At 40.9% G+C, this 15,607-nt stretch overlaps 1 protein-coding gene across 2 annotated transcripts in view; it reads right to left on the bottom strand.

The window, feature by feature from the left end:
* The window catches only part of LOC108518805 (formin-1-like), a 297,109-nt gene that overhangs the window by 273,071 nt on the left and 8,431 nt on the right, over positions 1 to 15,607 (bottom strand). For both annotated transcript variants that reach the window (XM_017857448.1, XM_017857449.1), the window contains exon 3: positions 9,226 to 9,290. The gene's annotated coding sequence lies outside the window, so the exon portion shown is untranslated. The remainder of the gene's footprint in view (positions 1 to 9,225; positions 9,291 to 15,607) is intronic.

Here is a 15,607-nt window from a genome sequence, read left to right as displayed (position 1 = left end):
GGGGGGGGGGCGGGTGATAGCCTTTTCCAAAAGTTGCAATCAGCAGAAATTGCAAACTAAATCTGTGAGCCAGATGAGGCCACTATTGGGTATATTGTTTATTCTTTTGTCATCAGATGAAGTAATATTTTCTAAAGTAGACACACACTTGCATAATAAATCACTTTCCCAGTTGGATAATTCTGCATAGATTAAGAGATCAGGATTACCAAGAATATCCTTCTCAAAAAGCCCAACACCATCAGGAGAAAGATGCATTTAGCTGAATTTATTTAAGCCAAATAAATGTATAGCATTCAAGTCTTTCTTCTAAAAACCATATTTTGTGGACCAATAGAACAGAATAGAGTACCCAGAAATAAATCCACGTATTTACAACCAACTGATTTTTGACAAGGGCACCAAGAACACACATTAGTAAAGGACAACCACTTCAATATACAGTGCTGGGAAAACTGGGTATCCATCTGTAGAAGAAATAAACTAGACTTGCTATATCTCTTGATATAAACAAAAAATCAACTCAAGGTGGATTAAAGACTTAAATGTAAAACATGAAACCAGCAGAGGAAAACACAAGGGAAACACTTCGGAACTATGGACTAGGCAAAGATTTTATGGCTAAGACCTCAAAAGCACAGGCAACAAAACCAAAAATAGACAAATGGGACTGTATTAAACTAGGAAGCTTCTCCACAACAAAGCAGAGTGAAGAGCAATGCAGAGTGAAGACACAGCCTGTTGAATGGGAGGAATATTTGCAAACTATTCATCTGACAAGAAGCAAATATGCAGAATATACCGGGAACTCAAACAACTCAACAATTTAAAAAAAAAACCCGTTGAAAAATGGGCAAAGGACAAGAATAAGATATTTCTCAAAAGACATACAAATGCCCAACAGGTATATGAAAAAATGTTTGATGTCACTAATCAGGGAAATGCAAATCAAAACCACCATGAGATATCATTTTAACTCTGTTATAATGGCTAATAGCAGACAAAACAATAACAGATGCTACTGAGAATGCAGAGAAAAGGGAACTTATGCACTGTTGGTGGAAATGTAAATTAGTACAGTCATTATGGATGAAGATATCTCAAAAAAAAAAAAAAAGGTACCACACATGCAGTGAGAGTGCTATGTGGCTCTTCATGAGTGATGGGTACAGCCGTCTGCACAGGGAGGTGCAACTTAGTCACCAAGGGATGGGGCAGAAAGGGGAAGAAGTGTAGGATACTGACACTGGTTATGTGGTTTGACACAGAGTTGGAAATTCTTTATTTTTCAGCTCTTTTAACCGCGGCAATTTAACTTCTGCCTTATAAGGTTGTTACCTTCACTTTATGGATCATAAATGGATTCACAAGAGGTTCACGAGAAGGAAGTGGCAGAGTTGGGCTTCAACACAAGGTCAATGTAGCCCCAAAGTCAATAGTCCTCTAAGTGTAGCACATTGAGTAGAGATTAAAGACTGTCAATATTCTAGCTTATCAGAAAGTGTTTTTAAAAATAGAAAAAAAGAAAAAACACAGGAGTTCAGTAATTTTGCAGAAAATATGAAGGATAAAGAATCAGCCGGGCGCGGTGGCTCAAGCCTGTAATCCCAGCACTTTGGGAGGCCGAGATGGGCGGATCACGAGGTCAGGAGATCGAGACCATCCTGGCTAACACGGTGAAACCCCGTCTCTACTAAAAAATACAAAACTAGCCGGGCGAGGTGGCGGCCGCCTGTAGTCCCAGCTACTCGGGAGGCTGAGGCAGGAGAATGGCGTAAACCCGGGAGGCGGAGCTTGCAGTGAGCTGAGATCCGGCCACTGCACTCCAGCCTGGGCGACAGAGCGAGACTCCATCTCAAAAAAAAAAAAAAAAAAAAAAGAATCAAAGAATGTGACTTTACGAGGAAGAGAACAGGGAAGGGAGTAAGAGGGAGGCAACTGTTAGAAAGCATGCAGTAAGTACAAGATTGATCTTCCCAGAGGCTTTCTAATACAAGGGCAATACCATGTATCCCACAGAACAATGATGAAGCAGCTGAAGAACCTCATAATACAGTTGCTGTATATCAGGGTGACCCACCTGACCCCACTCTGAGATATCCAGTCTACCTCTTTGTGAAAGTGATGAATCCTTTATAGGTTTATTACACAACTAGATAGGCAGGGAGACAGTTTTGAGATTGGAAGTACGAGGAGGAGGACGTATTACAAGAAGCTGGGGAAAGAGGGGAAGTTGTCAGTAAGATGGATGAGGTGAGAGAGAAAGATAAGGGCAATGGAGAAAAACAGTATCTGACTCAGACAGAAGAAAGAAGGTAGAAGTTTCTTTGTGTTTGTAAAAGACTTTAAGACACCGTGAAAACAAGCAGTGCTGCTTCAGGGCCCAGGTGAGAAAGCATGCTTGCTGTTAGAGAAGGGGCCATTCTCCCCCACGCCCCATCTACTTCATCCCCTAAGAACTCAAAATGATCATTGCAAAAGCCTGCTGTAACCAGCCTAGCACCATTTTAATGCAGGTCACGGGGTGGGGGCGGGGGTGGGGGGTGGAGAGAGGAGAGGAGAGAGAGAGGAGAGAGGGGAGAAGAGAGAGGGAGGGGAGGGGGGGGGGAGAGAGAGGGAGAGAGAGAGGGAGGGAGGGAGGGGGGGAGAGAGAGAGAGAGAGAGAGGGAGAGAGAGAGGAGAAAACTTGAGGAAATAACCAAAGGAGCTTTTAAGAGGTGAATTAAATCCTATGTAAGGCCGGACACGGTGGCTCACGCCTGTAATCCCAGTACTCTGGGAGGCCAAGGCGGATGGATCACGAGGTCAGGAGATCAAGACCATTCTGGCTAACATGGTGAAACCCCGTCTGTACTAAAAATACAAAAAATTAGCCGAGTGTGGTGGCAGGCGCCTGTAGTCCCAGCTACTCGGGAGGTTGAGGCAGGAGAATGGTGTGAACCCGGGAGGCGGAGCTTGCAGTGAGCCGAGATCTCGCCACTGCACTCCAGCCTGGGCGACAGAGCGAGACTGTGTCTCCATAAAAAAAAAAAAATCCTACATAAACAGGAAAGAACTAAGATTCGATATCATATGTATTATTAGTATTAATGTGGCCTCACTGGAACCTATAAACAACGATTTCTGGGTTATTAAGCTTATATAGGATGAAGAAGGAGTAAGTGATACAGAAAAGGATATAAAAAAGAAGAAACTCGATGAAAAATATTATTTCCTTTTCCCTAAGAAAATAAAAAACATCCAAATGAAATGGGTTTCTTTGGAAAGTTTGCTATCGTTGGACATTTTCAATTGCATGTTGATGACTATTTGATAGAAATTCTAAGGAAATTCTATCTATTTCCACAGACCTGTAAGTCCTTCTTAATACCTCCCCCTCTCAGATTCCAATCCATTACTAGATCCGATTGATTTTACCTCTGTGTGAAAGACCAGATGCTTTGAAGAGTTGGCCTTCAGAGCCACTTCCATTCTGAGCTAGTATTTTGTGTACATTATGTTGTACAATCCTCTTGGAAAGGCCAAGAATGTTTTCTCTCTTAAGCTATATTCCATAATACTGCAAATCATAAAATTTTCATTTCAAAGTAGATCCCAATCATCAACTTTTTTTTTATTCAGTTAGTTAGACCATTTAATTCCTTAACACACATAATTTGATCCACTGATACTTAAGGGATCAATCAAGTGTTTCTAGCCCCAATACCAGCCATTATATTCTTGAGAACATAGGATCATATTCAGCTTATATGATGCAGTTTTCCATGTTGCCAACTCCCATTCTCTGAACATTACCGACGACAAGATCCCTGTGTAACCCATATTTAGACTTATAGAATAGTGGGACAATGAGAAATCTTTCCGAAAGCCACACTTTAGTGTATCCCATGAGCCAAGTGCAATGGTTCAATTACATCAGGATTTCTATTTCAAAATCCGGGTGCCAACCTACAGGGCTGGACAGGGAATTTGTTACACTGAGAACTTTTAGATGGAAAGAATTTTCTTACCACATCTGCTTTAAGTAGTAAAACTAGTTTCCTTTCAGAGGAGGGAACGACTTTTTTTTTGTTTTTTGAGACAGGGTCTCACCCAGGCTGGAGTGTGGAGTGCAGTGGCATGATCATGGCTCACTGCAGCCTTGACATTCAAGGCTCAAGCAATCCTCCCACCTCAGGCTCCCAAGTAGCTGGGACTACAGGTGCGTACCACAGTGCACAGCTGATTTTTGTTTTTTTGTTGTTGTTGTTTGGTCGGTTTTGTTGTTGTTGTTTTGTTTGTTTGTTTGTTTAGAGAGAGGGTTCTGCCATGTTGCCCAGGCCAGGGTCAAATTCCTGGGCTCAAGTGATCCGCCTGCCTTGGCCTCCCAAAGTGCTAGGATTACGGGCCTGAGCCACCGTGCCCAACCTGAAGGAATTATCCTTTAAGAGCTAGGATGTCAATTATGGAGACTTCCTAGGTTATTTCGAGGGAAAGAATTGACATTCTGGAAGAAAACCTCCTCACACTTCTAAGTGTTTTACCATCTATTTTCTTCTTTCACTACTTCTATTTTGAAAGAAATTCAAGAAGGTAGGTAGCCCTTATTTCTCTATATCTCTTCCCATTTCCTTTGCTTTTAAATCAAGAAATGAATCTTTAAAAACTAAGCTTAGAACACTTTACACAGTGTGGGTTACATATTTTCTGGCCTGGCAACTGCTAGGTATGGCCTCAGTGAAGTCAAAATGTAGTACACATTAAAGCAGAGAAAGCTGAAAAACAGCACTTTTCCCATCCCACACACACACTTAGAAGAACTTTTCACATGGATATCAAAATCATCCAAGAAATTCTCACCGATATATTATTCTCTTCAAATAAAGGGTTCTGCCCCAGTCAAATATTTTCTATTATTGTCAAAGTTGAACTGAGGCTACAGTGCCTCAAAATTCCATAATGCCTCATACTTTCTTAAGGAATCTCACATACATAATTTTATTTAAATAAGCAATTTATCTGAATATTGTAGCAAGATCAATATGTAAAGATGTGAGACGTGAATTTTGCTGAAGGAAGTTTGAGAGAAATAGTCGGTTAGAGGGCCCCCAAAGCAAATGGTACATTTTCCATTTAAAAATCATTCCTGAGGTCCCCCCAGGTGTGGTGGCTCATGCCTATAATCCCAGCACTTCAGCACTTTGGGAGGCCGAGGTGGGTGGATCATGAGGTCAGGAGTTCAAGACCAGTCTGGCCAACATGGTGAAACCCCATCTCTACTAAAAATACAAAAGTTAGCTGGGCATGGTAGCGCATGCCTGTAATTCCAGCATTTTGGGAAGCCGAGGCGGGTGGATCACAAGGTCAGGAGTTCGAGACCAGCCTGGCCAAAAGAGTGAAACCCTGTCTCCACTAAAAATATAAAAATTAGCCGGCCATGTTGGCAGGCACCTATAGTCCCAGCTACTTGGGAGGCTGAGACAGGAGAATTGCTTGAACCCAGGAGGCAGAGGTTGCAGTGAGCCGAGATTGTGCCACTGCACTCCAGCCTGGGCGACATAGTGAGACCCTGTCTCAAAAAGAAAAAAATAATAATAATAATTCCTGGAGTTCCCACTACTTGTCAACCTTTTTCCTCCACACTATTTCACATGGATAATTTGTCTTTAAGCATCTCTAATCAGCCTCTTTATATTTCCTTTCTTCTCACTGTCTCTTTGCTGTCCCTATGAAAATTCACTCTAACAATATGACTAGATATGAATCATTTCATTCTTGACTATATATGTTAGCCATCACAGGAAGATTTTCATTTGCAGGGTCACCCTGTCAGTGGAGAATGATGGTTGTGAAGTTAATTAAAGGAATCTAGCTTCACTTAAACAGAAGCATTAATATGGTCAGGGGTCTTCGCAGATAGCAAGGTCCTAATGCTTCTGCCTGCAGCTAAGACACTGCTTAAGAACATCAACAGTGTTTCTGCACTTTGGTTCTCAAGCAAAAGATGAAGGAACAGTCTATGTCTTTAAATAATTAAGATAATTACTGCTGCTTAGTGATCACTCACCACGTACTGGCCACTCTTCCAAGGGCTTTACCTGTTTTAACGCATTGATTTTTACAGAAAAGCCTGTGAAGTAGGTACTATTATTATCTCCATTTACAAGGAAGAAGCTGAGGCACATGAGGGTAACTTGTCCAGGGTCTCACAGCTGGTAAGCTGCTGAGCTGCGATTTGAACCCAGGTGCTTTGACCCAGAGCCCTGGCTCTTGAAATTCCTTACAGGACTGATTGGGGACAATAGGTCTCATTCAGAAAACAGGCCTACTCATTTACTAATTCCTCTTCTTTAAGTCATAGAACATGGAGCACTCACACCACGTACAACTGGTTTAAGACTGATCAATCTTCACATGAGATGGTTTCTACCAGGGCAGGACAAACTAAGGAAAAAGCAGTGTCAGAAGGCTTGGACTCAAGTCCAGCATTGCCAATTACTAACAGTACTCCTGTGCAAGTCACTCAACCTCTTTGCACCTCCATGTCCTCATCTGTAAAAATGCCTTTTGTTCTCCTTACTTGCAGTGCAATTCCACAGTCCCCCCTGCAAAGAAATGAAACCCACTCACCAAATTAATTTTCTAGGTAGACAGTAAATTCAGGGCACAAATAGGATCAGAACCCAGATTTCCAGAGCCAAAAGAGATACTACAAGACAGTAAGGGGTGAAAACAGGCAAAGGAAATGGTGTAAGAAATTTAGATATGAGAAGGCTGGGTGCAGTGGTTCACGCCTGTAATCCCAGCACTTTAGGAGGCTGAGGCAGGTGGATCACTTGAGGTCAGGAGTTTGAGACCAGCCTGACCAACAGGGTGAAACCCTGTCTCTATTAAAAATATAAAAAAAAAAATTAGCCAGGCATGGTGGCGCATGCCTATAATCTCAGCTACTTGGGAGGCTGAGGCAGGAGAATTGCTTGAATCCAGGAGGCACAGGTTGCAGTGAGCTGAGATTGTGCCATTGGACTCCAGCCTGGGCAACAAGAGTGAAACACTGTCTCAAAAAAGAAAAGAAATGTAAATATGAGGCATCTACGGGCAGGAAGAAGTCAATCCTTCATCAGGAATACAAAAAACTAGAAAAAAAGCAAATGAAGTATCAAAAATAAGTAATAGCACTGAATGTAAAAAAAATTTCAATGAATGAAAAATGAATGAACTAATCGATGCATATTATTTCCACTTCTGTTCTGGAAGAACATTCACTGTTAGCTTAAATGAGAGCCAGGACACACTCACCTCTCCACTCCAGCACTTCCAAGGCTTTTCCATCTGCTTTGATCCAAACATTATTTGCATTTAACATGTACCCTCTGAGGAGGTGCCTTTAATCACTCCCTCCTGGCCTGTGTATAAAGGCAAAAATTTTCAACTTCAGACTATCTTGGGCTTTTATCTGCCAGTCTCAATGGTTTATGATGTCTCCATATCCTGCTCTGGGTCTCAAGTCTGTTTAGCTACCTCTGTCAGATCATTTTGTCCAATCCTAACCATGTGCATGAACTTACACTTTTGGTTTCCTTGAGGCACACGCCTCATAGTCTTTAGGGCAAGGGTTTCCCACCCTCCTTACCCCCTAGCACGGCTTTAGGACTACACTGCCACGGTTAAAACCCCAGTTCTTCCACTTAGCACATTAGATAGTTATGTAATCTTTGTGAGCCCTAATTTCTAATCCCTAAAGTTAGTCAATACCTGATAGATACATTGGCATTTAGAATACAGTGACTGGTACATAGTAGATACTATATAAGTAGTTGCTACTATTATGTGCTGCAGACCCTCATTATCCAAGAATAGAATCCCAATATGCCCTGCATTCTTTTGGCAATGAACTTTTTGCAATGTATTGTTCCTCTTTGATCAGAGGCTCTCTAGAGGGAAGACTGTCATTGTGACCATCTTTGTATTCCCTGCAGTACAGAAAACATGACACATATTCAGTAAATAGTGGATTAAAATGTAATTATCTAAAGAGACAAATCCAACCTGCATCTCTGCCTGAAAATCCAAGCACATTATTATTTGTAGCCAGCAATAATGATTAGTGACAGCTTGATCTTTACTTTCCAATAAACACAACAATTAAAGTAGATAGTAAACTCATAATTAGGAACAAAATTGGCTTCCCACCATTGAACATATATCAAGGAGGAAAAAATACGAAAAGTATAAAAATTCAATAAGAGAATAAAATAATAAATTGATACCAAACTTTCCATTAAAAATCAAATGTAAATGGCAGTACAAAATGTGAAAAGAAAAAAATATTTGATGCTCTCAGATACTAAACAATGGAAAGAATGGATCTATGAAATGTTGATCCATCCCTGATAGAAAAATGAAAGGTATGATTTCAGGATTCTAACATAAACTGAAAAAAATATATTTTTGCTCTTCCCTTTGCCTGAACTGCCCCAGAATCTTTATGACTCAATCTGGCACTACCTTCAGGTATCTTCTCAAATGATGCCCCATTAGAAAGGCTTCCTTGGTCACCCAATTTAAAACAGTACCTACGGCCACCATCACTGTTGAGTCCCTTTCCCTGAGGCATCTGTCTCCATGGAACTTGTCACCTGCCATATTATATGTCTAATGGTTACATTCTGTCTCTCCCCACAACTATAGAATGTAACTGTCATGAAAAGAGTTTCGTTCACTGCCATGTCCTATGTTTCAGAGATTAACTAGAAAATCATGAGTGATCAATAAAAATCTGTCCAATGAGTGAATCACTTATTAATACAAATATTAACAAATATATACGGAAAGTGTTTAAAATAGTGCCTGGCACATAGTGGGCCCAGTTAGCTATTTATAATAAGAATAGAAATAGTAGCATTCCTTCCTTGATTCTTCTTGATTGATTGGTAACAAAAGTCTTCTGCCTTGAGTGACTAGAAAAAAGTAGAAAGCCTTAGATAAGCAAGGAGCTGGGAGGCAGCTTTGAAATCAGGAGCGGAAATACTTACTTTATTTAGGGAACAGCTGGAATTTACTAATCTGCTCTGTAGTACAGCATGGTCAAAGAGCAGCTTTAGTGGAATTAACATAACAACGTGGGAGGAAAAACAAGGCGGGAATCAGAACGCTGTGGGTGAAAACATCGCATGGAAGCCCAGGGCCAGAGTGCGGCGTGTCAGTGAACAGAAGCTGCCGCCATGACTTAGTCCACCTTCTTACCTAGATCAGCCTTCACCTGGGCAGGGTCCAGATGCGGAGATGTGAAAAACGTGATGCCACCAGGCCTGTGTAAAAAAAGAAAATCAAGGCTTACCTGAAGTAATTTGCACACTAGGTGCGTATGTGTTGCTGTGTTTCTTATATTTATTAGGTAGCTAATTTGAAGGGGCTTTCAGAAATTGGGGATCACAACGCTGACCCTTTAAGGTCGTCTGGAGTAAGTCTAGGGAACAGATGATCCTGCCTCTTCCATGAGACAACCCTAATCTCCCACCTAAACTACTGCATAGTATAGGGTAACCAACCATGCTGGTTTGCCTATGACTGAAGAGTTTCCAGGATGCAGACATTTCAGTGCTGAAACCAGCAAAGCTGCAGGCAAGCCAGTACCAGTTGGCCATCCTGTATCCTTGTAAGCCTGCGTATGCTCATCTACTTAGTGTTCACACTGCAATGAGAGCAATCATTTAAAACAAATCTGGCCACATCGTGCCTCAGTTAGTCACACACAGCCAGATCCCTTCAGAGGCTCTCCTGCTGCTTTTTCTTTCTTTTCTTTTTTCAAGACAGAGTCTCGCTCTCATTGCCCAGACTGAAGTGCAGTGGTGTGATCACGGCTCACTGCAACCTCCGCCTCCAGGGTTTCAGCCATTCATCTGGCTCAGCCTCCTGAGTAGCTGGGATTACAGGCAAGTGCCACCACACTCAGCTAATTTTTGTACTTTTAGTAAAGAGGGACTTCACCATGTTGTCCAGGGTCGTCTCGAACTCCTGACCTCAAGTGATCCATCAGCCTTGGCCTCCCAAAGTGCTGGGATTATAGGCGTGAGCCACCACGTCCGGCCTCTCCTGCTCTTAAGACAGATTTTAACCCTTATCATGGCCGAAAGGCTCCATGTGGTCGGGCCTCTGTTGATTTTTCCGGCTTAATTTTTGCACCCCACCCCAGCCAGTTCCCTTTTGGGGGCTCACATAAGGCCACTCCCTTCTGCTGTAAGGGTTCCTTGCATGATGTTACTCCTGCATGGAATATGATACCCATCTCTCTTTCACATAGTTTTGCTTCTAAAAAATTTTCAGATCGTTTTACTCCTAAACTGTTTTCATATAGCAGCTCCATAACTGTCACTTTTTCTGAGATGTCTCTCCTGCCTCTTCTGAGCAGACAAACCCTCTCCCATGGCCTTTGGGAGCTGTAGCCACTGTTGTCAGTGCCCACCATATACCCTTGACATCACCTCCGCACACCAAAAGCTGCTCGCTGCAAACACCTGTGACTTTCTGCCCAATGGCTTTTTTCTGCACGTGGAAGCACCTTCCCCAGCACACAGGATGGTATCAGATGAGATTAGAGCAATGGGTAGGAGTCAGATTAGGGAGACTTTCGGGGCTGTGATATAGAGTCCAAATTTTATTCTAAGTTCAATGGAAAGCTATTGAAGAGTTTTACGCTGGGGAGAGACAAGATCTGATTATATTCTTTTCTTTTCTTTCTTATCTTTTCTTTTTTTTTCTTTTTGAGATGGAATTTCCCTCTTACTGCCCAGGCTGGAGTGCAATGGCATGATCTCAGCTCACTGCAACCTCTGCCTCTCAGATTAAAGTGATTCTCCTTCCTCAGCCTCCTGAGTAGCTGGAATTACAGATGCCTGCCACCACGCCTGGCTAATATTTTGTATTTTTAGTAGAGACGGAGTTTCAACGTGTTGGCCAGGCTGCTCTCAAACTCCTGACCTCAGGTGATCTACCTGCCTCGGCCTCCCAAAGTGCTAGGATTACAGGCGTGAGCCACCATACCCGGCCCGTGATTATATTCTTAAAAGGTCACTCAGACTGCTATATGGAAAATAGATTGCAAAAGGGCAGATCTGGAAGCAGAGAGAGGCCAGTTGGGAGGTTAGCGTAAGAGCCAAGATTATTTTTCTAGACAGAATCACCGGCAGTACAACTGAAAGCATAATAAAAACTGGCTTTTTGTAACAGCAGCAGGAGCCTTCAAGTCTAGGGTTAGCTGCAGAAAGCAACTTACCTGAGAGGCCCTCTGAAGTCTGGCTCATTCAAGTGGGTTCTTAGAAACGGGTGAAAATCTTACTCTTTTCATGCATAAAGCAGGGATAACGAAAAAAAAAAAAAGTTTGAGAAACACTGTTCTAGAATCTCAGGCAGGCTGTAGGCTCATTTTTAGGGCCATCCATTGCTCTTAAGCTGGCCTGGAATGGCCCCTGGCCTCCTGGACTAACAGCCCTAAACCTGCCCTATCACCTCACATTTCTTCGGCTCTGTACAGACACTGACTAATTCACCTACTCAGTGGGAAGATGGTCCAGTAAGATAAGATGGTCTATTTTCAAGTCAGCCTCTCTAAACACAGATACTCCTGTTTGGACACCCTCGAGGTATACAAATGAAGGAAGGAAGTGTTAGGAGCCGCACAGGGTAATGCAGATACCATGCGGCTCAGCGGGATCTCTCCTTCCAGGTTTCATGCTTCTCTTTCTGCCTAGGCGCCATCTATCTCTCACCGGATGAATTCCTATGTTTTCAACAGAGCCCAACCACAAATGTCACCTACCCTGGAAATCCAGGAGGAAAAAATATTATTCCTTTTTTTGAGCATCCAAAGCACTCTATAAAAATAGCATTAACAGCTACTATTACTTGAGCACTTGTGGCAGGCGTTGTGATTAACATTTTACCTGAATTATTTCATTTAATTCCCCCATTGTTAACCCCTTTTTACAGATAGGAAACTGGGGCTTAGAGCAGTGATGGGGCTTTGCTCAATGTCAGAAAACTAATGAATGGTACAATGAAGATTCAATACCAAGCAGCCTCTTCCCCTCTAGACCTTAAATACACCGTCCTATGACTTACATCACTGTATTATAATCAGCAGTTCACGTGCCTCTTTCCTCTATTACTTCCACCATAAATGACCAAGGCCTGCTGTCATGAAAAGAGAATGACTTTTACAATCAAACCCTGTTGTATAACTTTAGGATATTACTTACTGAGACTCAGCTTCCTCATTTATAAAATGGAGAAAAGAAATGCCTACCTAATAGGTTGTTGGCAAGATAAAATTAGATAGAACTTTTAATGCACTTACCACAGTCAATGGCACATAAACGCTCATTCAATTAAACAAGTATTATTTGAGGGCCTGTGGAATGCCAGTCCTTACAATGGACACTGAGGATAGAGAAATACCACAATGTCTCTCATGGAGCTGACACACGAGAAATTTAATACATGTTGATTGCTCTTACTTCTTGAGGACAGAGACTGTGTATTACTCAACATCAAATTTCTGTAGTTCAGTCACGCCTAGCACAGAGCAGACACTCAATAACATTTTAGTGAATTAGTAATAATGGGTTACATAATTTCATAGACCCAAAATAGTGGGGATTATGAATGACTGTGTCAAATTAGTGGGTTGACATTTATCAAACAGTAGGAAGAACTGAAAGCAAAGTACAAAAATAGCATACCCAGAGGTTGTATGCACTAAATTCATTTAAGCATAGAGCTACTACTGAATAACTCTCAAAATATTCTTAGGAAAAAATGGAATGTTATAACCTGAACAATATAGAAATAATAACACATCTAATACTCAGGAGGTGGGGATAAAAGGTGGGGAGGAAGTTTCAAAAGTGTTACTCTTTCAAGAAAGAAAATCAACTGATATTGTCTAAAGAAGACAGTAATTTATAAAAACAGCAGTATAATCACAATGACTTTAACTTCATGATACTTTTTTTGGCCAGAGAAATTTTTTAAAAATATATGTGTCTCAAGGATATATCTTGAAATAAGGTAAACTTATTGGTTTGACCATTATTTTAGTTTCAGTGCAGTTTCTTTTATTGCTTGAAATTCAAGAAAACTAATGTATTGTTTTGTTATAAACAGCATCGCTATTCATTTTATAAAAGCATTTCCACCTAAACATCCATGCAGGTAGATTCATAGGGACACAGACAGACAGCTGTCTGAAATGATATTACCTAAGGTTAACAATTGGAATGATAGTATTTGAGATTATTTTTAAAGTTTATCTTTGTAATGTAATACCTTATATAAATCCTTGTAATCAACATACATTTCATTTTTTTAAAAAGTATTTCCTACGCTTTCTAAAGAACAAATATGGCAAGATGTAGTTAATTCTTCCTGGTAGGAATATAGATCATTGTTATTTTATTCTTTTTTACATTTCAAAATGATTTAAAAAAATTCACATCAGACTCTACATCCATGAGTAAATTTCTTCCCTTTTAATTTAGATCATTTTTTTCCCTGAGACAGTCTCACTCCTTCACCCAGGCTGAAATGCAGTGGTACAGTCTCAGCTCACTGCAACCTCCGCCTCTCAGGTTCAAGCAATTCTTGTGCCTTGGCCTCTCAAGCAGCTGGGATTACAGGCAGGCGCCACCACAACCAGCTAATTTTCATATTTGTAGTAGAGATAGGGTTTCACAATGTTGGCCAGACTGGTCTCAAACTCTTGACCTCAAGTGATCGGCCCACCTCGGCCTCCCAAAATGCTGGGATTACAAGTGAGAACCACCGTGCCCAGCTATAATTTAGACCTTTTTTTACTTATGTTGCAAATCATATCCAGAAAAGTACTTGAGAATCCAGTTGACAAAGCAGAAAAGACTGTATTATTTTGAATGCTCTTTAGAAATGTAATCCACTTAATAAAGAGCTAATTAATATGCTATGTTATATGTGTGCTTACATTGTTATAGGTTTTTACATAAAGAGCAAGAGATTATGAAAAGCTTCACGATATCACACTATGTCTAATGGGGTCGTTAAGATCAGGATTTTCAAACTAAGTGGATTTCCTTGTCCTTCTTGTTTAAAGTGTGATTATTGAATGTTAGCATCTGCTTGCTGTGGTAAATGACAAACTAGAGTAATCCAGTTCTTACCCCCAAGTTAAGAACCATAATTTAAAATACACAACAGTTTCATAGCCGTAATGTTTTGGAGGTTGTTGATAAAATACCTGAGCTACCTGTTAAGGTACCATGGCAATATCTTTTTTCATTTATTTGGGAAAAGTCTGGGAGAAAAGTTGGTACTCCTATTGAGTCCTTAAAATAATTCAAGGAATCTATTGTTTCTTGTAGAAATTCAGTACTCTTTGGGTTTTGTATTATTATGTTAATATTATGGAAGATGTTTTCTATTTGAGTGAAACACTGCCTGTGAACATTTTAATTACTGTTAATTCCAATTTAGAGAATAGAAAGTAAATTTTGTTTCCTTTACTTTTAGAAATGTCTTCTTTCAATGAAAATTTGTATTCTTTTTTTTTTTTTAATGAAATAAGAATTTTTTTTTTCAGACTTTCACTCTTGTTGCCCAGGCTGGAGTGCAGTGGCACGATCTTGGCTCACTGCAACCTCTGCCTTCCAGGTTCAAGCGATTCTCCAGCCTCAGCCTCCCGAGTAGCTGAGATTACAGGCATGTGCCACCACACCCAGCTCATTTTGTACTTTTAGTAGAGACAGGGTTTCACCATGTTGGCCAGGCTGGTCTCGAACTCCTGACCTCAGGTGATCCTCTTACCTCGGCCTCCCAAAGAGCTGGAATTATAGGCATGAGCCCCTGTGCCCAGTCAGGAAGAAGTTTTTTATAAAACTATATTCATGAAATGCTTTCGTGCCTATTAAATTCTATAAAAATGTAGGTTGGAATTTCTGGTCTACAAGTTAATAATAGTCACAGGGAAAATGATGGAATCTTAGATTTAAAGAAAACTTAGACGTTATTCATCTCATCCCACCTCCTTCCCAAGACTGGGCCCTCTCCTTCAACGTAACCCTTGTGATGGTTCTCCAGTCTCACCTCGAGCTCTTCTATTGCAAAGAGTTCTCTGCCTCAAAAGGAAACCTCACGGCCTTCCAGACAGCTCTAAATGTAAAAAAAAAAAACTATCCTTTTCTAAGTCAAAATCTGTTTCCATTCATTTATTTTCACTGGTGCTTTTTTCTCACTTCCAGAGCTGCAGTGAGTATATCCAACTCCTTTCCTGCCCAATGGCCCTTTAAACAACTGACCACAAATCATGTTTCCTGACACACTTTCTCATGCTGACTAAAGCATCCCAGGCTCTTCAGCAAGCCCTCAAATGGAAGAGTGTTCAGCTTCAGAAATCCTACATATCATCTGACTGTTCTCCAGTTTGTCAATGACCCTGCTACAAAGCAGTGCCGACAGTTTTAAATGTTCCTTAAAAAAAAAAAAAAAGGGAAAGTTTTTCCAGGATCACAAATACAATGCTTGCAACTGTCACTTTAAATTATTAGAAAAACACATCTTAAACTGCCAGATTCTATCTTACTATCTCTTTTTTTTTTTT

The sequence above is a fragment of the Rhinopithecus bieti genome, unplaced genomic scaffold (assembly GCF_001698545.2).
Source record: "Rhinopithecus bieti isolate Rb0 unplaced genomic scaffold, ASM169854v2 scaffold_44948, whole genome shotgun sequence".
In the NCBI taxonomy this organism is placed as follows: domain Eukaryota; kingdom Metazoa; phylum Chordata; class Mammalia; order Primates; family Cercopithecidae; genus Rhinopithecus; species Rhinopithecus bieti.
This window is presented reverse-complemented; position numbering and strand designations above follow the sequence as displayed.